This window comes from Parus major, chromosome 1 (assembly GCF_001522545.3).
Source record: "Parus major isolate Abel chromosome 1, Parus_major1.1, whole genome shotgun sequence".
Classification (NCBI taxonomy): Eukaryota; Metazoa; Chordata; class Aves; order Passeriformes; family Paridae; genus Parus; species Parus major.
Window position 1 is genome coordinate 42,023,289 of NC_031768.1, and position 27,434 is coordinate 42,050,722.

The 27,434-nt window shown below is 36.0% G+C and overlaps 1 protein-coding gene across 1 annotated transcript in view; it reads right to left on the reverse strand.

Moving 5' to 3' along the window:
• Positions 1 to 27,434, reverse strand: part of GPC5 (glypican 5) — a 587,425-nt gene that overhangs the window by 406,959 nt on the left and 153,032 nt on the right. The window lies entirely within an intron of this gene.

A 27,434-nucleotide genomic window follows, 5' to 3' on the forward strand; every position in this document is an offset into this window, starting at 1 on the left:
CTATTACTTCTCTCCACCCTGTTCCAGCACCTCACTGTATCACAATTACTCCACCTTTTGCTCAAAATCCACACTTTAAACACTCCATTCCTCCTAATAAACTCTGTCATGAATTAAAGGAGTTTTTTCAGAACACTATTGTCCATCTCCATAGCTTTAACAGAAAAATATTTCAGCTTAATTAAAGCATCTCTTTATTTTCTACCTCTTCTGAAGCTTAATTCTTTTCTTTACTGTCTCTAATAGTTTATAAAGTCTCTTTACATGTTGATTACTCTCTTTCTCTTTCTCTGGAAAAAAGGATTAATCTGCAAGTCTCCTCTGGGTAATGAAAGGGTTAAAATCTTGCCCAGGCTTTGTAGATGGTTCTGTGATCTCTGCTGGAGCAGCAGCTGGAGCTGTCTGCGATGGAAGATTCTTCATGCCTGCTCTGGAGAGTGTGGTCACTGTCTCAGCCTGCCGCAGGTCAAGAGCTTTTTTCTTTCTTTACTCGGCAGTCTCTGGTGAATTCAGTCACAGCAAAATCTGCAGCCGAGCCAGGGACCGGCCTGGCCCGGCCAGAGCCCGGGACAAGCCCCGCAGGCCCCATCTCCCGGCCGGGAGCCGCTGGGCCCGGCCCAGCCCCTGCCCCACGGGGCCGCATGGCCTGGGCAGGGAACGGGAACCAGCTGGAGCTCTGGTACCTTTCACAGCCAGGAAACAAAGAGAACAAGAAATTCCCAGGCTTAGGTCTTAAGGCGGTGTTCACAGGTTGATCTCACTTTTCAATGGTTAAGCTGTCAATTCTTAGAAATGGCCAGCTGTTGGCTAGGAGAAAAACTCCCATCAGCCTCCAGCAGCTTTAACTTCCTTAGGTGTTTCTCTTTGTTTTCTTAAATGCCAATCTATCACAACAACAGATGACACTTTTTATCTTAAAAAAATAAGATAAATTATCTTAAATGTTTTTTGAAACCTATGCACTTAATAGTAATTGGGAGGGGGAACAGGGAGACGGGTCATTTTTTGGTTGTTTTTTATTTTTTTTTTTATATTGCTGGTTTGGGGTTTTTCCCCCCCAGACAAAACACTTCAGTCAAATCTGTTCCCATTTTCAATACTACCAAGTCTTGTAGAATATAACATTTTCCTGATGAGATACTGGATGTAATTGCCTCTTCATTCAGAACAGATTTACACTTAGTCCAGTGCATTTACATCATATACATACATCTGTGTAGAAGGAAAATCAGTCCTCTGGACTACTCCACAGTTTGGATTGGAGAAAACTTTTCTCAGCAACTAGAAGTTTGTTCAGCTAAATATGTTAACTGACCCATAACTTTTTTTGATTTCAAAGCATTATTAATCACTGCACCTTTGCTGGAATCATTTGTATTCCCCGATTTGCAAACTACCTACATTCCTGTTCCCAGAGTGCTGTGAATAGCTCATATGAAGAACAAATACAGTTATGTATCAGAAGTTTTACAGCATGCTGTATTTTATTAAATAATAGAAACAAGCATTACATTATAATGCCAGTTATGTGCTACTCTTATTTAATCTTCATGGGAAATTAAGCATTTTGTACCGTGTCATATTTTAGCAATTACATTAAAGTAACTTTTCATTTTGCACTGGTGCTTAACTAACCTTACACCAAAGACAAGTACAGTTGCCTTAACCTTTGATACTTTTCACCCTCCATGAGAACTATGATGGATATTTTTAAAGTATTTCAGGGCAAGTCACAAAGCATATGAGTATTATTTAAAGCTGTACTCAAAGATAGTGGCACATGCACAAAGAACTTCAGTTTCAGAAGCCATTAATAGCAGAGAAATGAACTGTAATTCTGTTCCAAGTAACAAACTTCTGGAGAAGGCTGAAGGATATTCTGGGAAGTCACTATGAAGTTATCTGGACTGGCCTATTAAGACTTGCGTCCGTCATTACCAATATTTTCAGACAAAAAAAAAAGCTTGTTTTAGATGCACATTTTTAATATCTAACAGAATAGGAATAATGTAAACACCATACACAAGGCATACCATGGTACAGGAGGCATAAGCAGGGATAAAAACACATTCAAGGATCTTTCAGTGTTGTCTGCAACATTTCAGCCCAATGATTCTTGCATTCATGTGGAGCTATCTTTTAATGTTTCTTTAAAAAGATTAACTCATTTTTATCTTTTCTGGGTGAAATCAATAAATATATGAGCTAAGAAAACTGACATAGCAAATGTTTAACTGTTTAAAGACAGGGATTGTATTGGAGATTTAAGAGTGTTAATAAACTTTTGCGTTCCCCTTTCTTCCCAACCACCCTTTCTTGTGACTTTTTACAAATTTTACTTATCGCATTTAGTTATTGCATTCTTTTAGATATAAATGAGTGGATTTAAATACATTTATTTTCTCTTCAGTGGGAAAAGGTTCATAGGACCACAGTAGTAAAAATACTTTAACAAAATTTACGAAGATCATATTTCCAGGTCCTTGGTTCAGTTTTGTTGTCATATGAATCACTGCAATTGCACTTTGTTTGGCCCCACTGTGATAAAATTACAATAAAAATGTGGCAGTAATTCCCGTTCAATCAAATCTTATCAAAATACAGCCTTTAGACAAATATCACACAATTTTAGCCTGAGAATGTCCTCTCCCCCACAAGAAGTAATATTATAAAATTATTAGCAAACATACTCCACTTTCTTATTTTAGCTATTTAAAAATTGGGCATCTACTGCCTAAGCGTCTATTGTCTACAGAGTATAGAAAGGGAAAGAAAAAAGAAGTCCCTCCTGTGGGAAATAAAGCAATAGTGTAGGATGAAATGATGACTTGTCCTCGCCATTGGACATGCCTCCTAGACACCCAGTCTAGACACAATACTGAAATTTTAAATAACTAAACTCAAATTAGATTGCATTAGCCTTGGGGTACTCCTTGCTGAAGTGGTAAGCTTCCTGAAACAAGCCTATTATTCCCTCTGTTTTTCAGTTTTCCATTCTAAAGTCATCAGAATTCTTAGTTACTTGTATCATGGAAGACTCTATGAAAAGACAAAAACTAAATATTATGATATATACATCTACTTCAGTAATGGGAACTGTATACCTGAGCATCAAGAAAATGTTAAAGAACTTGGCATTTTTTTATGGAACACACAGTTCAGTGCATTCTAGAAAACAGGACAGATAATCACAAGATTTATCTTCTCTTTCGTTTCTAAAGAAGCCCAAAGTATTTAATTCACTGAAATACTCAGCAGAACCAGACAAACTGAAGGACAAAACTTGTAAGAAAGTTATATAGATTGTAATGAAATGCTGGAAGCAAGGAAAAGAAGGGTTCCACTTTCTTCCTTTGGGATCAAAAGGAGAAGAATTCTATCATCTATTGTAAGTTTGGAAGCTCTGTGTGACTGCTTAGTATGCAGTCTGAAGAGAGAATCAATCTAGATAAGGCTATTCTCAGAGATTTGATTTTTAACTTCACTTGTGATATTGCCTTGGTTACAGAAATTAATGTCAAGTAGGCAACAAGGGGTTCAAGGATAATGTAAGTCAAGCAGGCTATCTTCTGTATGGGAAACACTGTCAAAGGACAAGAAAGGGCAGTCGAAAAGTTGTCAAAAAACATTCCTCAGGAAAACAGTACCCTACAGCAAATATTGCATGTCTGAACCTCATGTTGCAAAAATATATACAATTTCTCCATATAGTTATGTATTTGTATGCATGTATGCGTACAGACATTTCTGCTATGATCTACATACTAAGCCAAACTCAAGTATCCCTGTTCTGTATCATGAAATGGTCAGAATGCTTATGAAAAAATGGCTGGATTTTAAAAGCATTGTAACAGTGAGGAATTTCACTGAGAGATAAAAATATGCTTCAGTATCACGGGATTGGGAATGTAGGGTTTCACTCATGTCTCCTACGTATTCCTGATTTAACAGTGAACAGGCAACTGGAAACTAGGTCTTGCACACCACAAGTGTTACAGTGACATTTTAGTCATGAGTTTTAGGTCATTGGCTGATGTCAAGAAAACCACAGACTAATTTCTTACGCAAAATCTCTGGAGAGAGAGACAGAAAGTAGCTTTAAAGAAGGATTCACAGCAACCAGCACAGTCACAGAAATTAGTATGTTTCTTGAGCTAAACATCATTTCCTGTTTATCAACACACAAATTTCAAGTCACCTTAAAAATATTTCTCTTCAGTGGGTTGTTTTTTATTAATTCTATCCATTCAGTGGCTTCATTGTCAAGTAGGATTCAACATAATGATTCAAGTGATTGATGTGCCTCAGATTTATTTCATGCTGTAACACAAGAAAGAGCTGGTAACAGGAAATTCTCCTCTCTGTTAGTCACATCAGCAGGCCATTCACCAATAGACTAATTTGATCAGAGAGGAAAAGGACTGTGGTTTGTTGCAAATAGCTGGGGAGGAAATGAAGAAAGATAAAAGTTCTCATATCTTTACATTAAAGTACATAGTCTTTCTTTTACAGCTTCTGGATAAAATGATGAAATATGTATGACAGCAGGAACTAAGATCTAATTCCTAGCAAACCATCCTAATCACTAGGCCCATGGTCATTCCTTAAACATTTTTTCAACTAATGAATCTCAAATTATTCCATATAAGATAAAGAAATAGAAGTGGGACAGACTAAGAGCTGTGTTTGTGATGCCTGCAATGGCCTGTATCCCAGTGGATTTTGAGATGAGCAGCAGCCCTGAACCTTCAGTCACTAGAAATGAATCTACTCCCAACCCTGGTAGTATGTTTCTAACTGCTGAATTAAAGGAAACAGAAAACTTTGCTAGTGTTTTTGTTATTGTGGTGTTTTGGTTTGAGGCTTGTTTTTTGTTTTTTTTAATGCATCCTAATCCATTACACATGCTCTGATAACAATTAACAGATTGCTTATTGCATATAAAACAGCCAAATCCTTCAAATTGTGAAGCCCAAAGAGGCTGGTGCTTGAGCTGGAATTCAGCTGTTCCACATTCTTATCCCTGGAATAAGCTTTAATAGCCAGGGATGAAACAAAACTTGGCAAGCAGGCAAGATAGAGGAAGTGCCATATAAAGTTAAGCAATAAATAGATGAAGCAGCATGAATAGCCATGAAAACTTCTGATGTACAAGGGATTGTGCTTTTTTTATTTTAAATCAGTGCTACTGACAATTATCTCTCCACTCTGGGAGTTAGAACTATTGTTATGTGTGGCCCTTAGTATCAAAATGTTAAGCCATACTTCAGACTGTGGGGTTTCCTCCCCAGATTTTATATTTTCCTTAGGAGACTGTAGTTTGTCAGTAAAATAACTGTTGAAACAACAGTACTCTGACCATTAAAACAATACTAATTTACAAATGAAAAAATACTTTTTTTTTTTCTTTTTCCTTAAGCACCCTTCCTACAGCATAAGGCCTGATTTGACTAATTGTACAAAAGATGCTTCACTATGAAGGAGCTGAAAGCCTAAAACACAAATTATTAGGGAAACTTTATCACAAGTGCTGTGAAGCACTGGAATAGGTTTGGGAAAAGTTGTGGACTTCCCATTTGGGATTTGATGCTGGCAATTCCATACTGCCATGAGTCTGCTGTAAACACTCTGCTTGGAAACAGCAATTTCACCTGAACTGCTGAGCTCTATACACACAAATGCAAAATTCTAATATTCTAAATATTGTGAATAATACAGAGTCTATTTCAACTTTTTTGGCCTTTTCCTACTTGAGTGAGCACTAGGATGTACTTTTCATTAGGATATTTCTTTTCAATCAATGCCGAAGGAACAAAATGAAAGTCAAGTCAAGGAAAAAAGCTTGGGTCAAAATATTCAGGACACATCCCAGATATACTCATTATTCAGGTCATTGATCTTACTACTTTGTTTTCAGAATAGGACTGAGTCACCAAATAACATTGAGCATTTTTTTTTAGCTGGCACCATTCACAGAGACCAGTATTAATGCAATCTATATTCTCTGACTTAATCAAGACACAATCTTATGCTCTTCATTCAAAGGAATTTTCAATTTAAGGTCCTGAACTTTCAGTAAGTCTATTCAAAGAGGTCTCTGTCCAGGCAGATGGTGAAAATGCAGACCTCAACTGCAAATAGGATTATTTTTGTAATATCACTGTTCTGGACACTTTAGAAAAATATTGAAATAAAAAAGTGTCATGATTTGTTTGGGTTTTTTTTTTTTTTTAATTTATTGAAGTGCTTTTAAAATATGGCAGCAATATTATAAGCCAAAAGACATAGCAAGTGCTTTCTAAACAGCCCCCAATATTATCAAATGAGTGTGCTGCTCACCACAACAGGCATATACATATCTTGCCCTGCGACTTCAACTTTAGATTAATTTTGGCAATTGTCATTAAACTACATGAATTCAAAACCATTGTTCAGAGTAAGAAACAGTTTCAGAGTCCTTTAGACATTCTGCTATACATCTGCCAGCTCAACTGTTTCCAAAAGCTCTACCAATCCTTAATGGAGGCAAATAGGGTTTGTTATCAGTGACTTCAAACAGTCTAACTGCCTTCAACAAAGTTTGAAAACTAAACATAGCTTTAAAAAAAGATTATTTTGAAGAAATAAATTGAAGTCAGAATAAAGCACGAAAGTGAACTCAGATTTCTCAGTTCTCAAGCTGTGACAATTATTCCACTACTTATCCGGAATTTCACTAGTTTATTAAAAAAAAAAAAATAAAAAAAAAAATTAAAGCTACTGGTTAGTGCACCACAGGAATGAAGTTAAATTTTTTTCCTCTGGAGAAAAGCAGTGGTGTAATTTTAAAACTCATATGAGATGACAAAAATCAGAATATCAACAGAAGCTTCTTTGTTCCCAGAGAAAAAGATATTAATTACATCAATTATTTACCAAATATTCAGGTAAAAATTTGCTCTCCAGTAAAATTTAGATTTATGGCCTAGATTTTCTTCTCAGGCATGGTTATACTAACTTTGCCTTTTCCCTTGGTTTTTATTTTATTTTTGGAAATATAAACAAAATCTATTATCAATTAGGTAATTAGGTGTCCTATCTTTCTTTCTTTTATCTTCTTTGAGGAACTATATATGTATTTTATTTATTTTACTTTTTTTTTTTAATTTTGTAATTGTCTAAAAGTGCCAATACTGGATGTAATACACCCAAACACTGGGGGGAAAAAGAAGTTATGAAGATTTTAAAAATGTTTCTCATCTGTAATATTCAATAGATTTTATTTTATATAAATATTTTTATATAATTTCTAAATATGTTTGAAATAAATTAAGTTCTATACTGAATTTCAGGAATAGATCATGTATTTTTATAATATATAATACATGATGCAATAATATATAACATATATATAGTTAACTGTAGATTAGGAGGGGGTTGTCACTTTGTTCCTAAGGATAACATCAGCTTAATGAATTTAACTTTTTTTTCTTTCTAGTTTGTGCCTCATTCTGATTAACTATTAATCACAGACAGTGATCAGTTAATAGTACCAGAAGACATATTTCCCTAAATCATCAAAATCTCTTAACTCAGGAACCTTTCATTATATTTTCTCTCCCCTGTCCAGCAGAGGAGGGGAGTGATGGTGAAACTTTGGTGGGCATCTGGAGTACAGCCAGAAACAGCTCACCACAGACCTGAGCAAAATAAAATCAAGAAGGCATAGGAGAGTTTTGAAATGTTCTCAGTTTTTAAAGTTACACTTACAGATCTATCTTGCAAAGAGCATGGATCATAAACTTGGATGCACACTGGGCTACGGGCTGATTTTCTAAACAGCTGAACTCTTTCTGAAAAGCTTTTAGTTCATTTCACTTCAGCACTTCCTTTTTCTTTCATTAGAAGACTGACAGAGTCCAGAAGGACTCTTTCTCTCCCTCAGCTATATATGTGCTGCTTGAGATGCTGTCAGGTACCACAGCTGGCCAACAGCTGCTGCTTCAGACCTGTGCAAATCCCCTGCAGTGTGTGTACCTGCTCCAAACAGGTCATTCTAGTTACTCTGGGTATTGCAAAAAGCACATTACAAGCATCGTGCCTTATTAAACAAAATTCAGTATTATAAATCCCTGAACGGCACTGGGGAAAATCTAACATACTTAGCCATAGCTGTAAATTAACACCAAAATTAATATTATTGTTTCTAATGACTGTATTGAATTAGACAGGGTTTTTTTACTTATTATTTAGATTGTGACTGCACTGAAATAAGAATTGGACATAAATCAGATATAAATTTAGCCCCTGGATTTCTTGCTTTGTTTTTGTTGGGTTTTCAGCTTTTTCTTTATGTATTCGTGTAACCTTCATCTGAAAACTTCTCCAATTTTCAGAATTTTTCTCAAAAGCTCAGGGTTTTGAGGGATTCTATTACCCAAGTTGGATAGATGCCAGCCAATCCTGATCTGAGGGATGTGAGCTCAAGCTACCTTAGTAATCCTAATGAGAGCACAGCACTGTGCTAACAGTGATGCACAGCTTTCAGACTGAAGCTGGCTGGCCTTTAGCCAGCTCCTAGCACACACAGAGTGAGCGTAGGCTTGTCTGCAAAAGGCCAGGAAGATTTGCTGTGACTTGCAGTAAGTCAGATTCCCAGCACTTCCTGAAATGATCCCACTTTGCACAGCCAGGTGTTGAATGGCAAAATCTCTGAAAGCATCTGTGGCTAATGATTGAATAAATATGTCATGTATCGAGACTTCTGTTGGAATATTAAGACTGCCAACTACACAGAAATGCAAGAAGGAAAAATGAAGTCCCAGTGAGATCTAGGAAACTAGAAAATGTTTACTTGATATCAGGATAATCCATGCAGTGGTTTTTGTGCCCAGAGGGACAATGTTAACTGGGAATGAGGTTCAAAGATAAAAATGGTTATTCATTAGAAGTGTAGCCTTGATATCTGGACTATTTCACACGTGGGCACTTAGTAAGCCAGTTATGTTAAAATAATCGTGTACTTAGATCAGACAACACTTCAAATAAACTTGAAAAGCTACCTGTGTAACTAATGTGAATGCAATTCCGTAATTTCATACTTCTATGATTTAAAAATGTTTGGAAAATGAAAGTTTTGCATAAGATAAAGTATTATATTGGTGGTTATGAGAAATTATATTTATACCATCATGACAACCCATTTTGTCAAGCCATATCATTTCAGAAAACAAGATTTTATGTATAAGCATAAATTACAGAATTTGGGAAGATTTTTGTCTGTTGCTGTGTACTGTTTTCTATGGAAGATAATAACTTCAAACAAAATAATGTTTACTCATGACTTCGTACTTCTGCAATGTGAAATGTGTGACATTTTACAAAAATTTTAGTGATTGATAAAAAGACGTATGCAGCAAAAGTTTGTAGTTCTATTTAACCTAATCAGAATCAGTTAAGAATTTCATTAATATTAATTCTAATCATGCTGTCACCTCCAATACATACAAAGAGGTTGTCTTCCTGCTGTTATATACATTTGGATAGAGGGAATAAACAGCACAAGAATTTTTGTTCTTACATAAGCAGGAAGTAAAAATTTCGAAATGCGTATTTTGCACATACCACATTTTGAAATGTGGTATGAAAGAACAGAATAAACAATCAACAATCTTTTTCTGCTTATTATAACACTTGTGGATTTTATATTAACAACATTATGCAATTGACTAGAGCTCCTTATGTTTGGAGCAAAATTATTTGAGTTCACACCAGTCAGCTTCTTCATACTTAGCAGGCACACAAAAAGTGCCAGCAGATTTTCATTATTGTTTAAGTGAATAATCAAGGAAAAGTACCAAATAGAATATGCATCTTTTTCAATGCAGAGAGATATGAAAATTCCCTATGCTGCTCATACATTCTTACAGTGTAGCAATGCATCTTGTGATATAATTCTATGATATTTTCATCATCTAGCATCCACACAAATTGTTCAGCACCCACAAATACTGTGAACATGTCCATACCTGGGGAATGCATATGTATATATTCATGAATAGGCATATATGTCCAACAAACTAAAAATATGGCAGTTGATCAAATCCCCAAAGTGGAATTTTACACATCATTTCTTGGGATAGCCTGCTATAATGTACTTTTAACAGAGTAAAGTGTATAATAAAGTGGTCAGAGTGATTGTAATGTAGAGGAAAAGAAGACTTGACCTGCTTTATAAAAATGGCTTTAGCAGCTATTAGACAGCTCTCCAGCAGGAGGACATTATCTGGGGGTACCTAGATTGGCCTGGGTTAGTTCTGCTGCAGTAATTGTCTAAAAGTGCCAATACTGTTTGCTCAGTTGCTGTCTCTCTGTAGAGGAGAGACAGGGGCAACTTCAAAGGGAAAATTATCCCATGTCTGATTCAGCTTTTTAAGAGCCTCAGCCTCTCCACGTGTGACAACCAACACACCACCACAATGGAAGACTCATAGGAGGAAGGCAAGAAAGACAAGCTCAGGGAAGAAGGTCAGGAGTGGTCACCAGTCAGTGCAGAGAAAACTGGCAGGGACAGGAGGGTGACCTTTCTGGCTGATATCCATTGTACCAGTGTGTCTGCAGGCTGCAAACAGCGATCCCCACAATAATTTGAAGACAGCAATGCCTCCTGAGCTAGCCAGACCACCATACAATAGACCGACCCAGCAAAAGTTAGAAAGGCTGCACAGTTAATAAAAGGAACTTAAAACAGAGAAATGGGCTTCAATTGGCTTTTACCCACAAAAAAGTAAGTCAGATTCCTTCACAGCAACTGGGGACACCCGGTGTCATGACATGTTGGTGAGGATACAGGGATGGGAATCACATTTGTGTCGTGGCTCAGCTGTATATTTCAATACCTATGTTACCTTTTGTTGTGATCTCAGAATATTGCAGTATTACTTTCTTATGTCAAAATCACATGCAATGCCAACTATCTTTACAAAAGTAAATCTGATGTTAAGCATTAAGCTCTCCTTGTGTGAAATACCTAAAAAACCAGTCAGACAGTACTGGACTCTGACACCACTGAACACAGGAGGCAGTAGGACAAAGACTCCTTGTTTAGGAGACAGGCAAGTCTTTTAATTAAGATGTGATGAATAAGGGACAAATTACATGTTCAGGATTCAGGTCACTGGATTTCAAGTAGCATGGTGCCTAATAGGATTTCAGGGACTACACATAGTTGGGTTTAATCAACATAGGATAGTAATTTAGGATATAATATAGCATAATTCCATTTTGAGCAGCATTTTTCCAAATGGATGTCTCCCTCTATACTGGGTACTCTGGCATTGTTGGGGAGCTTAGAATGTTCTGTGAGTGATTATACGTCAGTAAGGAGAAAAAGAAAAAGAGATTAAGTAAGGAAAAAAGTCTATTTCACACCTGGGCCTTACCCTTTACCAAGTAATAGACATTTTCCACATAGTTCTGTGAGCAAATGATGGCTCATGTACACCCTCTAGAATATGTAACTGTATTAGTCACATTAAAGAAAATGCAAGTGTTCTGTGTGTTATGATAAAAAAGAGAGACAGTACTATCAGTACAGGAGTTGCACTTCAGCAATCACTTCTGGCTGTCAAAATAACTGATTCTCATAGGAAGATTCAACAGAGAAGAGAAAGTGCAACCATATATTATGCAAGGGAAAAAATCATCACAGTATCATGTAATTTACAGACAGTGAATTGACTGGCCCAGGTTCCTGAATTTTTAATTTTATCTGCTGTCAGTACAATCACCGTAGTTCATGCCAACACCATATGTTACCTCACACAAACACCACTCCACTTCTGTGAGCTTTCAGATAATGAAGATCTAGGAGAACTCAACTCGCTTGGCTGAGCCACTTGCAAGGTTTGAAGAAACTTGGCTCTGTGTATTCATCTTTCTAAAGACTGCACTTGGTCCACCAACAGGTGTATTAGGTAGGAAAACAGATACAGAAACAAAACATTCTTGCTTAAATAAACTTCTGGGAAAAAAATGTTCAAAGACAGAGAAGTACATGTAAAAACTTTTCTAGGTAGATTTATGTTTCCAAATGAAAATATTCGTAACAGTAATTTGAAATGAGAATCATATAAGTAAAATACTAATGAGACTAGAGAACAGATCATTTTATATTTTAAATTTTAATTTTAGAACAAAATTAACATAGAAACTTTAAGAGCAATGGAAGCAAAGCTGATATGTATAAAAGCTCAAAAACCAAAGACAGACATGAAAATGAGAACAGGAATAATTTGAACTGGAAAATGGACTTGAAAAAACTTGGCATAATTGAGGAAAATTTTAAATCTCTTATCCAAAATCTACAGAAAAACATCTATCTGTGGCATTACTTCAACTCTACAGTTTACAGATAATTTAAAAACTTACATATATAAGCTGCCTTACACATCTTGTAGCAAGTAATTTTCAGACTTAAAATCACTGTCACAATTCTTTTCAGTCAATCACTTAAAGCACCTTAAATAATTCAATGCAAACTGAGTCTCTGTTCTCCTATATAAAGCAAAGATAAAGTAAGACTGAACTTTCCTTAAAGAAGTTATACTAAACTATAGCAGTAAATGGGCACAGTACTGTTTTATTCCCAAACTAGAAATGGGATTTATTTGCAATGCTGAGCAATGGAACAATTACTTAAGAGAATTAATTAACAGAGCAAGTGGCAGTTACCACCTTTCTTAAAAATAAAACTGGCTATCATTATAATGTTAGGTGTAGATCTCATCCTGAAAGTGTTTGCTAGGTGTGTTGTGAACATGCCTCCAGACAGGGACTGTAGGGGATTTAGTGAGAAGAAAACCTAATTTAATGATCAGTGTTTGGATTAGACATGAGATAATCACGTAGCTCAACTTGAAATTGCCCAAGATAATTCTGGCTATATTATAATATATATAAAATATATATATTATAATATATATATAATTCTGCATAATTTTTGGTTCCCTGTTAAGTTTTTTGATGACTGCTGGTGTTGAGGTAGGCATTTTGATACTCACAGCTTCTTACATGTGCACATAAATTCTGTGTACCAGCGCCAAATTTATCAACCAACTTGTGATGCAGAAAATCTCTGTCAGAGGCAGGGAATGCCTTGATTCCTGGAAGCAAAGGCAGCTCATGATTACAGACTTGATCTGGAATCAAGGGAAATGGCTAGTTTAATTCCCAGCTCTGTCACAAACTTTCTGTGACCTTCACCAAGTCCTGCTGGAAACATCTATTTATGTGTGTAGCTATCTGCAGATTTTTTCTAAATGAATCAATGTGAACCTCTGAAGCAGCACAGTTGCATACACACAGATCTGTGAAGCATGGCACTCTGGAAGCTAATTCACTCAATTTCTCTTCCAGTAATTCCTTATCAGGCAGATTCCAGGACTGAAAATATCTAAAATAATTAAGTTTTAGCAGCTATGAGATCTTTCTCAATGGAAAAAAAATAATTAAAAAAATAAAAAGTAAGCCATTCTATTACCTTCTTTTCTGCTTCTTTCCTGCTTGGCATGAACCAAATATTTATTTAAAGACACTTCCAATCACTCTGACACATAAACAATACAGATGGTATTTCTGGTTATAGTTTACTCCTTACAGGGCTGTTACTTCACTATTGTATGTTTAGCAAATGGAGAAGGAAGCTTCACTGAATCATGTGTACAAAACACTACGTTACTCATTCCACAGACATCCATGGTTCTCTTTGGTATTATTGATAAGATCTGAGCTATGAAGTTGAAATCTGCTACTCAAGCATCTTTAATAAAAGACCAAAATAGGATGACTAGAACTTTGTTTTTTCACTTCTTTGGTTCAAAGTAATGAAAACTTATATTATATTCCAAAGAATGAAAAAGTAATCATTTCAAAAAGGGTGGAACAGGTTGAATGTGATGTTACATATTTCCAGAAGTCAGAAACTAATGCAGAAGTGTCCTAACCAAAGGTTTCAAAATCAAAAGTTTGGTTACTGTTTGATTTCTATTCCTATTGCAGCACTTGCTTTTGTTTCAGGCTTTGCAAGAGTTGGGTGACAAAGAAAATGCATAAATAAACCTGTCATTCTTCTAAGCTGTGTTTTCAGAAAAATAAAAAAATCTTGATAGCGAAAATGGAAGACTTAAAGAAGGCCATTCATGTTACCCAGGAGAATACAAATCAATAAAGTTCATGGCTCAGAGGTTCTCATTGATTGGAACATACTGGTAGCACAGTAATTTCAAAAACCAATGCAGGGTTTGCCAACCACACCACATTTCGTGATTGTAGACAATAAAACTCTATGACCTAGAAACAGCTCTCTACGGTACAGGCCTCTGAATGACTTAATGTGCTTGACTCCAACATGGATCAGCTAAATACTGACCACTTGAAATGTATTTCAGAAGATTATAATACTCATATAACATAAAATGTTTAATGTAAAGAAATCCATAAAGTACTGTTGGCTGAAGAGTGCAGACATTCTAAGGCATAAAAGAAAACTAATATTTCAAGGAAAATTCTGTCTTATGAAAACGTGCTTAAATGCCATGTAATGCCCTTTAACAACGTACAAAACTAAACTCTTCTATTCATTCATTAGACGTTGAAGGCATTATTGGCTGTCACAGTCAATTCATGCATGCTGCTATGCCAGTAATTAACTTCAAGTCAGCAAGGGAAAAAAAATCCACTCCTCTTGCTCAGAGACACATCTCAGTTAAATTCTCAAGCAAAAATAGCCTTCTCTATCAGTTGTTGCTGTGAAAAAAATGCAGATTATGTCTGAGCTGTACAGTAGCTTATTCTGTACTCATGGGACACACTGTGAATGCTATGTTCACAGTTTCAAACCATGGAAACAAACGTGAAACAAATTTCTACACAGTGCATTAACTCCTGCAGAGCCAAGCAACTATATTTGAATATATTTAACTGAAGTATGAACACATGATATATATAATAAAATAATATAACAATCTCCAGTTAGGGTTTCTTGGTAAAGAAGCAACCCTAGATCTGAGGCAGGTTATTTGTTTGATAAAGTCTGTGTGATGCTAAGGCACTCACACCTCTATGCCTGAGTCAGAAAAGGCTGAGCAAGAAGAGCAACAACCCCATGATTTGTATTTTTTTTCTCTGTGTTTCAGTTTCGAACAAAAAACAGGGTTTGCATGGATGGAATGCTTTCCTGAACCATCAGGAGCTGTTATTTAGTTGATCCTTAATAATTTCAGATTTTCACAGTAAAATCTGCATATTCCTTCCCATTCCTCCATCACTTGTGCCATGCCTACAGCCCATATCCACAAGAACTCCTCTGTTCTGCAGCTTATGAAGAATGATTCCTTGCTCACCTGAGTCTGGAGAGAAGACTTTGTAAGAACTTTCTTCAGTGTCTGGGAACAGACTTGATGGGGACTGTTTCTTGGTTAGTTTTTGGTTTTGGTTTTTGTTGATGTTTGTTTTTTAGTTGTTTGGGTTTTTTTTTTAGCGTATCTTCCAGAGTGCTCCAGATAGTTCATGCTCCACCTCTGTCTCTAAAGTCATAAATAAGGTGACAGAAATTGCTAGTGTCCAAGCATGGATCTACTGCTGAGTGCATCTGGTTCATTTCTCACCTGCTGCCTCTGCATTCCTTGTTAGAAGCACTGGCTGCCAAAAAAGGCAGATACTCCCATGCCCTTCTATCTTAATTTAATTTTTTTCTTTTTTACTAGCTTCAGATAAATACCTCAAGATAGAAAAAACTCACATTTTATGTGTTTGCATATCTCTGCTTTCCAGTCTCTTTTTTTAAAATTTATTACGTTTGTAATAAATAAATTACATTTACATGTTATCTAAAGGACCATTAAATGCTATCCTCAGTGTTGTGCCAGAAATCATTTGGCTTCAGGCCATGTGAACAAATATTCTTCCAGCCTTTTCCAGTCAGCTAAGCTGACTTCTTGCTATAGAATTTTTCTTCCAAACACCTGATATGCTTTCTCCAACACATGTGGGGTCCTGTCCTTTTTCCTTACAGAGTCAAAAAAATCTTCCTATCTTTCTTCTCGTCTTTTTTCTCCACCTCCTCCTCATAGCAGCCTCCCCCTTAGCACCTTACACACTCCAGAAGTGGAGGGCTGTATGACACAACTAAATCTGTAAGCATAGCTGAATTTTTCTTAGGAGCAGTTAAGGACCAGCAGTTTGAGAAGCTCATACATCTTCATTGTTCTGGAGTGCCCCTGAGGCTGGCCTAAGTGGTGTGGTTTAGGGTAGACATCTGGGTGAAATTTAAATTGGATAAAAATTAGTACAAAATGGACACTGTCTTTCATAAAGAAATAAAGAAAAAAGCAAGAGAAAGGATAGCATATACAATATCAATTACCTATTATCTATTATTATCATCATAAGAATTGTTAAAATCCCCAAGCAGGAACCAATTTTTGGCACTAGAGATTTCTGCAGTATCCTGGACACGGCAGATAGGCTGAGTGCATGGTCTGAGCAGTACAATTCTGACATCAGCTTCAGACACAAAATCCTTAGAGGTTATACCAAAGCTGAGACCAAGCTCATATAAAGCCTGGGTTACCTTGATGTTAAGCTTTTTAAAGTAAGTTCTTCTGTGAAGATGACAAACCCAAGAAGAAGTGAACATCACTACAGACTTAAACACATTCTCACAGCTCTCCCAGGTAGCAGTGTCCTCAAAAGCAAATGCTGAGAACATTCTTTATATTTCATTATATTCATTATATTTCAGTATACTCCACCAAGGCAGAAAGGGCTTACTACAATCTCCACCTTGTTCTGCATTATAGGCTTAAATACAAATGAACTAAAACAGATGTTAGGTTAGGTTAGGTTAGGTTAGGTTAGGTTAGGTTAGGTTAGGTTAGGTTAGGTTAGGTTAGGTTAGGTTAGGTTAGGTTAGAAAAAGTACCTTCACATACAAAATAAATTCTACTACTCTGCAAATCACTTATTTTTGCTATTAAGCCAAAAGAACAGCACATCCTACAAGCAAGGAAAACTCATTTTCCAGACTTAATATGTGAAAAAAGTAAATAGAGTCTCTTCAAGTCACAAAATTAATCATGAGTTATTGAGATTTCTTTGCCTCAGATAATTGACTTCTAATTACAGTAAGGTTTCATTTGCATATATCCCAACCTTACCAAGCTAAGAACAGTTCAGATACATTGCAAAAAGATATGGCTAAGAACAGGAACCCAAGAGGGTCATTATAAAAATATGGCTTTGTATCATCTGTCAGTTCAAAACATTTGTACATATGGTCATGGTTTAATACTTCCCATTGCTCTTCTCATGCTCATGGTTCTCCTTTCAAGTCCCCCCTGCAATTAGTAGTATGTTGGAGCCAGCAAGCAGGGTTTAAATCACCCCCAAACTGGTGTTTTTATGTTCCCTCCTGCTGTTGTTCCTCCTCTTCCAGCTGCTTCTCCTTCTGTTATTTTGCCACTTTACAGAATAAGGGCAATAATCTGAATTTTTGCAAACTCATCAGTTGACAAACATTTTTGAAAAAGAGTGCCAGCCTTTAAGAATTGAGTTTCCATAATGCTTGTTTGGCAATTTCCACAATAATTTCCAATCTGGTAGCCAGTTTAGTACTGAACAGTGTATGGAGGCTAATTTGGCATTGGTTTTTGCCACTCTGAAGTCATACAAGTTGCCAATGAGAGAGTGGCAACATTATCTGTAGTTAAACTTCAAGCAGGAAACATGGCAGAAGGAACTTTAAGGAATGGTAGAGAAATTCAAAAGATTTTATTTTAAAATCTTGACCTTTTTTTGTCCAATTATCATAGTGCTAACCAGTATAATTCAAAAAGTTTGTATTATCCTTTTCACTATGCAAAAGCCATAGCTGCTGAACAATCCTCTAGACCCACATTCAAGTTTGGAAGTCTCATTTTGGAAAGAAAAGTCTTCCCATTGTGCCATCTTTTCCTCACAGAAAAACAGCTTCAAGAGAACAGTCATCTGGTATTCTTGGCTATTATGTCAGCTTATAGAGCTATTTAAGGAGTTGATAACTGGGCACATTATGGATTCATCTGCTTTTCATTGGAAGTTTAACAAAATTAATCCAACTGAAAATAAAATTTTTAAGAACCAAAAGAACCATCTGGGACACTGCCAAAACTAAAGGTAGTATCCATATCCAAAAATGTCTTATTTGCAAATCAGCTCTACAGGATTTCTTTACCCTGATGACACTTACTACATGCTTTCCCTTAAGGTACTCAAAAGAAATCACATGTGCTCTGCTGGCTATGCAGGTATTTGACCTTTGTCTCATCTTTTATTATGGATGCTAAATTCTGAACCACATTGCCTGTACAGATTACAGGCCGCACAGCTCCTCAGGCTTGCCTGAGAAAGTAGTCTGGGAAAAACATGAGAAGGAATTAAAACAATCCTCAGGAACACAAAACAGCCTTGCAGGTGTTGTTATGTGTTCCTTGTTTTCCTTGCAGGAGAAAGTCAGGGGGGTGGTGAACCCCACTGACCAATGATGGTAATGTAGCAGTTTACTAACCAATAAGAGTTTCCTTTCTGTACTTTCCACGTATCTGTCTATAAAGCAGGCCTGGAGCAATAAACAAAGAGAGATCCTCTTGTTCTGACTCCCTTGAGAGTCTGTGTCGTTCTTTCCCGCCGTTCCCAATTAGAACGACATTTTATTCTGTATTTAGTGATCCAGCAGAAATCTGAAAGGCCATTTGTATTACAGACAAAACCACAGTGAATTGTACAAAGTCAAAAATGCAATTTGGAAGATTTTTTTTCTTATTTACCTACACTGAAATAAATTATCTTGAAATAAATTATTTTAAATGACAAAACACAAAATTGTGTTTAAAAGGAAAAGCAAAGAAAGAAAAAGGAACAGCATAGGCCTATCATAAAATTTTGTGTATTTTCCATTAAGAGAACTTAAGAAGACTTTTTGAAACAGTTTTTTCCCTACTATTTTGACCCTAGTTAACAGGATCTTACTTAACGCAATTTCTTCATTTTTTTATAAATTATAACAGGATATCTCTCTCAATGGGAATATATTTCATTTCTTACTTTCATTGACTTTACATTCCTTTCAATACATTGAAGAGAACCTCTTTTATCTTTCAACACAAAAGTTTGTTATCAAATCCAATTAGTTAAAACTAAATTGAATTCTCTGTACACTGGTCATATCTTTTTGATGTCTGGGAAAAAGGAACACAATATCATTAGATTATATAAAGAAGGACATAGACTTGCTTCACATTCATATTATCTTCATATTCACTTTAGAAAATCACAATAGATTTTTGCTTCTGCCATGTCAAATTGCAAGGTGATACATAATTAGCCAGGTAGGAAAAGGAACAGAAAAGAGAGTATTTATATCCTGCAGGGTCAAATTGTGTTTTGAATTGTTCCTTAGCAAGGATTTTGAGTTTGCAATCTTCTCTTTAGCAGACTCACGATTTCCCCCAGGTCTATTCATTTGAAATGCCTGCAGAGACCTTTTTCAGTCTTTACAGAACAATTGAAACTTTCCATGTTTCATCAGAAGTCTTTGATGGTGCAATGACTACAATGAGGTGCAGAATTGAAAAGGCTCCTTCTGTCCTTTGACCTATTCATTACATGAGATACTGAGCAGCCTTTGGAACTCCTTCTGAATTTCTGACCATATGGGAAAGAAATATGGTCATAGAGCACAACAGTTGCTTCCTGCCTAGATGATCCATTTTTAACCCATTCCCTCAGGTTTTCTTTACATTCCTATTGTTGTTGAATGATCCCCTGGACTTATTTTTTTCTTTATTATATTCTTAAGCAGACATTCTACTACTGACCTTTGCTTTGCAACCATTTTGCATTTCTGTGCTTATAAAAAAAAATACACATTTTTTTTCAGAATTTTCAGTCAGTTGTATCATCATAATTTTTATATGGATGAAAATACCTTCTGTCTAAAATATAACCTTATTGTCCTTAAGAAGAAGAGTCCAAACTGAATAAACACATGTATATAGGTATGTAAATTAAATGTCATATCAAATAGAATCCCACTCACAAGCTTCTTTATTTAGGGCCATCTGGAGGATAATAAGCATACTACTGTGTAACAAAAAACAAAGAATAGATGACAGGAAATCTCAAACCAAGTAATCTAATACACATCTATGTATTTTTTAATCAGTTCAACAAAGGATTCTATATTATGCTCATATGTAAATCTCTCATTTTCCAACTGATCAGTTAAATTGCCCATAAGTATAATTATTTCCCAGCCTTGAGTAACAACACCTGGCATAGCTCATGCTGTTTACCTTGATAATGCCAGAGTTTAACATCTCCCATTTGTATATCCTTCTCCGTAAGGTACCATAGGTATCCAGTGGCCTGACATAGAAATTATCTGTTAAATTTTTTTATGAAATATAAGCATAGTGGTCATAATTCAGGGTCAAATGCTAAAGCTCCCTTAAGCTCATCATTAGTAATGTTCTGTAGGTCTAGTGCTGCTTGGCTCCTCACTGAGAGAAAGAAACCTGGCACTGTCCTGCACATTCCACCAGGCTCTGTTACACACAATCAGGAGAAGAAATCTCCCACTCCAGGCCCTCTGAATTACTTTTTGAAGGCTGTCAGAGGCACTTCACTTTCTGGGAAAATAAAAAAGGTGAGCACAGGCTTCTAATTTAGGCAGCAGTAAACACACTGCTTAAGCACCACATCTCTGTTTCAGATGCAGAATTCAAAAGCATTTGGGCAACATTAATGAATCAAATTCCATGACATGTAAAGTAAACTATAATGTATACATTGAATTTTCCACTTTAATTCCAAAGTCCACTCTGCTAAATAGAACACATTTCTCTTTGCTTACTATGCTTACTGTTGCAGAACCCCACCTTCACTTCTCCCGTTGCACGGCATGGTTATATGTGGTTTGCATTCAACTTATGACAAGATTCATTGAATTCTACACCCTAATCTGTGATTTTTAAAAAAACCCACGTATTTTCCAACCCTGCACTAAGAATCCATTTTTATTATCAGAAGTGTAGAAACAATCCTGTCAGAGAATATCTTAATTCATCTGTTTTTCTGAGAAGCTCCATCCGTATTTTCTTTCAGACTACCTTAATGGATAATTTTATATGCATAACCACATTGCACAAACATAGCATTCCTCCTACATTGAAAACCTGAAATATCGTTCCATTCTTTTGCTGGCAGACAAGTTCCTTGTAGCTCATTTTTTTTTCTTTGTGAAGTAGCCAGGGTACAAATAAACTGTGCGGATTCTACTTAAAAGAAGCTTGATGTCTGCACCTACTTTAAATACCTGCATTTATTTAACTCACAGTTGCTGTTGCCTTTGACTTCAAATATTTGAAAATATTCCCACAAGACCAAAAACTGAAATAAAAAAGCACTCACCACATTTGACAGAAGAAAGGCTTTATTCTGAGGACCAGAAAGAAGACAAAATATGGAATGAACTTTTAATTAAAAGAAGAAAATAATCTTATTTGGAATCTGACAGAAAATATTTGTGGAATGAATATTCAGCTTTTATTTTAGATGCATAGACAGACTGATAAACAGATAGACAATTATCTAGTAAATAAGAAAAATATCATGAATTATATTGGCACTTTGAAGAACAAATATTGGTACTCCTGAGTATTTCCAACGACTTCACAAGACAGGCAATTCTTAAAAAAAACAACCTATTAAAATGTGTTTTAAATAATGAGAGATCACTGGAGATTTACCACTGAGTACTTTATTTTCTCTCTGCAATAATAATTAGGATATTTTTACCAGTTGGGCAGTGAACACTCTTGAAAAAATTATATCATTATTTCCTATATTATGGTGATAGTGAGGTGAAGACCAAGACAACTGAATAGGTATCAGCCATGTTTTTTCTTTGAAGGAGAAAAAGTACTTGACCAACTCTTTCATATCTGTATCCAAATATGTCTGGTTTTTCAGGTGTGTAATTTGGTTTAACAGAACATATAATTTTTGCCCACAAACACAAATTTTGAATGATGTTTTTACTTGTTCATCTGAGAAACTAATGATTTGTAAAATGTTGTACAGAGCACTTTGAATATTAAATCTTCTGAGTCACATAAAATGGAAGAGTTGACAGAACTATAATGTCCTAGGAAAGCCATTTAAAATTGTTATCAATTCAGCATATTCTCATTTATTTAAAACACTGGTAAGAATTTTAAGGAACATTTCAGTCTGTTCTAAATTAACATATTTACTCCATTAAGATATGTAGACTGCAACTATTAATGTGAATTCCGTGACTCAAGAGACACACTCCTTCTCTTCAACTGGTGTAAGAAATAAATACATTTTTTAGCAAACTTTGTCCTACACTGAAAGGTGCTCACAACGTAGTCATTCTTTCAACAATCTATAAATTCTTATCATTGAAAAAAGAAACAAAACTTTGTGATCCCTAGGATACAAACTTGGGAAAAGCTAGGCTTCAAATTACTTCAATTTTTTCAAGAACAAAAAGATGTCTTCTCTCACATTAAAATGAAACAAAACCAACCAACCAAAATATAACTTCTGACAGATTTCAATAAACACTTGATGGGCTACAAATTAAGTTTTAACTCCATCATTACATATTAGAATGCAGCACTGTACTACTCAATTTGGCCTTCTTGGTTCCTAAATAATGCTTTCAGAGTGCTGTATAGTATACAGGGAGGTTCCTAAAAGAGACTGACTGTCTTAAAATACTCTTTCCTTAACAATATTAAAAATACTCACTCTGTAATAATATTAAAAATCATAAATTAAGAGAGAAAGGGAAATTAAAATACTTAGTTGTCAGTGCAAGACAGTATTTAAAGGTTATATTTTAAATATCTTAAGTATGTGAAAGTAAAACAGTCACTGAACAATTAACAGGTTTTGTACATTTAGCTGCTTGCTCATGTAAAAATTAAAAATAAAAAAAAAGCAAAGCTTTTACTTTCTTATGACAAGATTCCATAGTGAGTCTGTTTCTCATTTATACTGAAGGCCATTTAAATGTTACTGGCAGGGTTAAGGGGACTTTCAATGAGTGTAAATGTAATTTACGTTCAACCAAAATTGAAGAGTTGCTCTCTCCCTGCTCTGCAGTTCCATCCTAATGCATAATTTATATATAACTGAATCATTAATGTCAGCTAAAATAATTAATTTTTGAAATCCTATATAAACTTAGTACCAAGCTTCATTCTTAAAGATGTTGCTAGGTGGCCTTTAATTTACATGATGTACAGTAACCTTTTCCACTGGTAAATGTGCAGTTTGATCTGCCAATTAAATTAAAAAGCTGTTCATGCCAGGGAAGTTGTTCAAAGGATGAGCGCATTTCTGACAGGAATACCATAAAGCTTCCTTTCTTTTCAAAATATAACAAGATAACTTTTCATCAGTACCTAGAATTAACACAGGTTTTATTGCACTTGACGCTGTCCTTCAGCAAATATACAAGAAAATCCGGCAGCTTGGTAATACATCATACCAACACATCAAGTCCTCTTCACTGCACCTGAGAAACTTTTTTGGATTATTGCTACCTCATTCTGTTTTATTAAATCAATTGGGCTCTATATCTCAAGGCTGAGGAAAAATTTAATTTATTTTTGGAAGATGATACTGAGTTTTAAGAATAATCACATGAGCTACAGAGGTTATAGGAAAAAATGCAAACATAAATAATTAAATAAACAAATGTGAATAGTGAATTCAGCTTTGGTTGCTGATAGGCCTGAAGTTTGGTCTCCTTTCTAATCAAAGAACCCACCCATGCATTCATGGCTATTCCTCATTCCATAGAGATCATTGAATGAAGACAGCAAAAGATAGAACACGAAGTTTTGTAAAAACAAAATTAGAAGACACGCAAAACCAAGAGTGGCACACAACCCTAACTTTTAGTTTGAAAAGTGACCAGGAATGCCTAAAAGAAGCTGCTTGAAGACTTCTGAAAATTTATACAGTAGTAGGGTCAGTAGCTTCTCAATAGAAAATTTGCTAATTTAATCCACTTAGATACTTTTATATTTTAGTGAGGCTTTCCATTGGCTCTTTTTTCAAAACTGTGGAAAAGCATGAAAGAGCTGAAACATGTGCCATGAGATTTATCCAGATCTCTTTTGTCACTTCTGTCCCAAATGTTTTTTTAATGTCAACTCGAAGCAGAGGGAAAATCCATTCTATAGTATGGATACTGCCATGCAAATGTGAACGTGTGAATTTTTTTCTTTTTTACTAAATCATTGTGACACCATCTGCTCAGCATTATTTTCATACCGCTTGACCTATTTCCACATATCAAAGCAAAACCAGTCAGAAAACAGAAAAAAAATGTCACTTGACACTAACAGATGAAAAAATAGAATTTGTCCTGCCGTTGCTATGATAAAATTTTAACCCATTTCAAAGCCTTACTGAAACGACTGCTTAAACACAAAACCTATTTTCTGTGGTCCAAGATGGTCTATTCACTGCTAATGACAAAGACTCAAATAGTCACACTATTCACTTTTCAGATCCACTCACAGTTTTTATGAGCCATGCATACGCACATAGGCAATACAGCAAAATGCTGGAGACAGAGCTAAAGAAAACAGGCAAAATACATTGAAGTCAACATGAAGAGAGATTTTAAAGCATGACAATGAAGACACCAACAACATTTAATGTCATTTCCCCCTGACTTCCTCACGACCAGGAAGAGAGTGGATAGCAGCAGAACCGCTGCAGCTCTAAGCAGTGAATGAGATGCATGTACCCTAAATCCTAATTCAAATACTCCCTGTTTTCACTCTGAGACTGCATCTCAATCCAACAGCCAAGCTTTCTTAGAGCCCCACAGGTATTACAGGAGGTTGTACCCATATCCAGGGCCCTGGCTACTCAGATCACTCAAGCAATTGACGGCAGTGTTGTGCTTACCTGGGTAACATCCCCAGGTTTCCTTTTTTGATGGAGTTGGTGCATTGGCTTCTCTCACAGGGTTTAATCAAGATGCAGCACAGATATTGCCATCAGTAAGGTATTGGTATGGTCACAGAAAAAGACCAACCATAGACATATTTACAGACCTTGTATTTTTTTTTTTCCAAGCAACTTGACAATTATGCTTTATTTAAGTATTTTGGTATTCTGCTGTAATCAGCATATTCCATTTTGCAATAAAATTGAACATCAGCACTAATGAATAAAAGTATTTGAGATGTGAGGGAGTAAGTGTACCTGACATAAAGGTGGAAGACTGATAAAGAGTCACCAAGACAAAGGATGGTCTAAGAAAATGCTTTTTGCAGGATGAATGACTGGGGTAAAATTAGACAAGATTCAGAGACCCCATTTAGTGCAGCTATGTTAATAATCTTACTGGATCACTAGCAATCTGGAAGTATATTTGAGAGAATATGGCAGTACTTGGGGCATACTTGGGGCATTTTCTGGGGCTGTAAACCCACACTGCCAGTTTACACCAAAAGGGAACCAAGTCCACTTATAAAAAATTCTCTTTATTTGGCTGTGCAAGTTCTTTCTACTTGGCTGTGCCGGTTTGGGCTGAGGTAGATTTCTTCACCATGGCTGGGTTTTGTGAAGGGCTGTGCTTTGGATTTGTGCTGAACATAGGGTTGTAGAGATGTTTTCATTACTGCTGAGCAGTGCTTACACAGAGACAACATCTTTTTGTACTGATATGCTGGCAAGGAAGTTGGGGGTGCATGAGAAGTTGGGAGGAGACACAGCTGGGACAGGTGACACAATCTGACCAGAGGAACATTCCAGACCATGGGGATATCATGTTCAGTATATAAAGCAGGGGGAAGGAGAAGGAAGTGGGGGACATTTGGAGTGATAGTGTTTGTCTTCCCAAGTCACCATTAAGTAGGGCCCTGCTCTCCTGGGATGGCTGAACACCCCCCTTGCCCATGGGAAGCAGCGAATTGATTCCTTGTTTTCGCTTTGCTTCTGTGTGTGGCTTTTGCTTTCCCCATGAAAATGCCTTTACCTCAGCCCATGAGTTCTCCAGCTTTTGCTCTTCCTATCCTCTCTTCGATCCTGCTGGTGAGGGAGTGAGCAAGTGGCTGTGTGGGGCATGGATCCTGGCTGGGGTTAAACCAAGGCATTAACTAACCCAGCTTGTTGCGTTGAGGGTGTTCCATACTCTTCATTAGCAAGGAAAATAAAACCTATGACCTTGGCTACTTTCCTGTGAAAACAGCCCTCTATCTGAAGATACAGAGATGAAGTATGTGATTTGAATAAAGCCTTTAAATAGAAAGCTGAGAAAGTGCTTCATGGAAAAAGTGGATGTACTGATAAATCCCCTACGAGCTTTTCAGGCTGGCAGGTGTGACTGAAGGCCCTCTTTCTCTGGAATAGTGACATTCTTAAAATCCTGAGTGTATTGAAAAAAATCAGGCTCTTGGACAACAGTATTTTGGTAATGCAAGCAGGTTAAGACTGTGACAAAATGTAGAAGCAGAATGGAAAATAAATAGATCCACATTTTGTAATTTTTTTTCTTCTAATATTATGAAACTTGTGCCCGGAATACTCTGATGGTTTCCATTATGCTAAAGTGTGCACAGACATCATATGGGGATTTTTTTCTTTAAGATTGCACCAATCTCTGTTCCCAAATTGCTTATTACAAATTTATATAACACAGCTGGTTTTCTGTATAAGCCACTGGGCATTTGTTGACACTACACTGAGCAGGTGTATTTACAGTACTCAAGAGAAAGTGGTGTAGTATTTGTTTTTCAAAATTCTAAAGCATCTGCGTGGTACAATGAGGAAAAAAAAACCCAGAAATAAAGTCCACACTGCTTCAATTCATTGAGCAAACGATGACTATATAGAATTAATTTACCTTCTACTGAAAAATTATAGTCATTTATGTTAACTGCCAGGCGAGGGAAAAGGAAGAGCAGAATAAAGTTGCCCTGGCTATTCAGACATTTCAAAGTGGTAAAAACTACATGAAAGTATAAACAGGAAAATCTGGAACTAAATAATGTTGTTCAGTCCTGTGTAGAAAAAGGAATGGACACAACCTAGGTCACTTAGAACATGTAAACCTAGGAAAGGTTATGGCTTTACTGCTTGAGGGAACTGTTTTATAAATCACCACCTGAAACAGCAAAAAATGTCACCTTAACCTGCTAAGAATAACTGAAGCCATGTTTAGAACTAAGTGATATTACAACATTGAGTATTTATTACTGAAAAGTGATAATGAAGTACATATTTGCAAAGGAAATTAATTAAAAAAACAAAAACTGAGAAAATACCCCTAAAGGCACAGGAGACAGGAAAATCCAAAACTA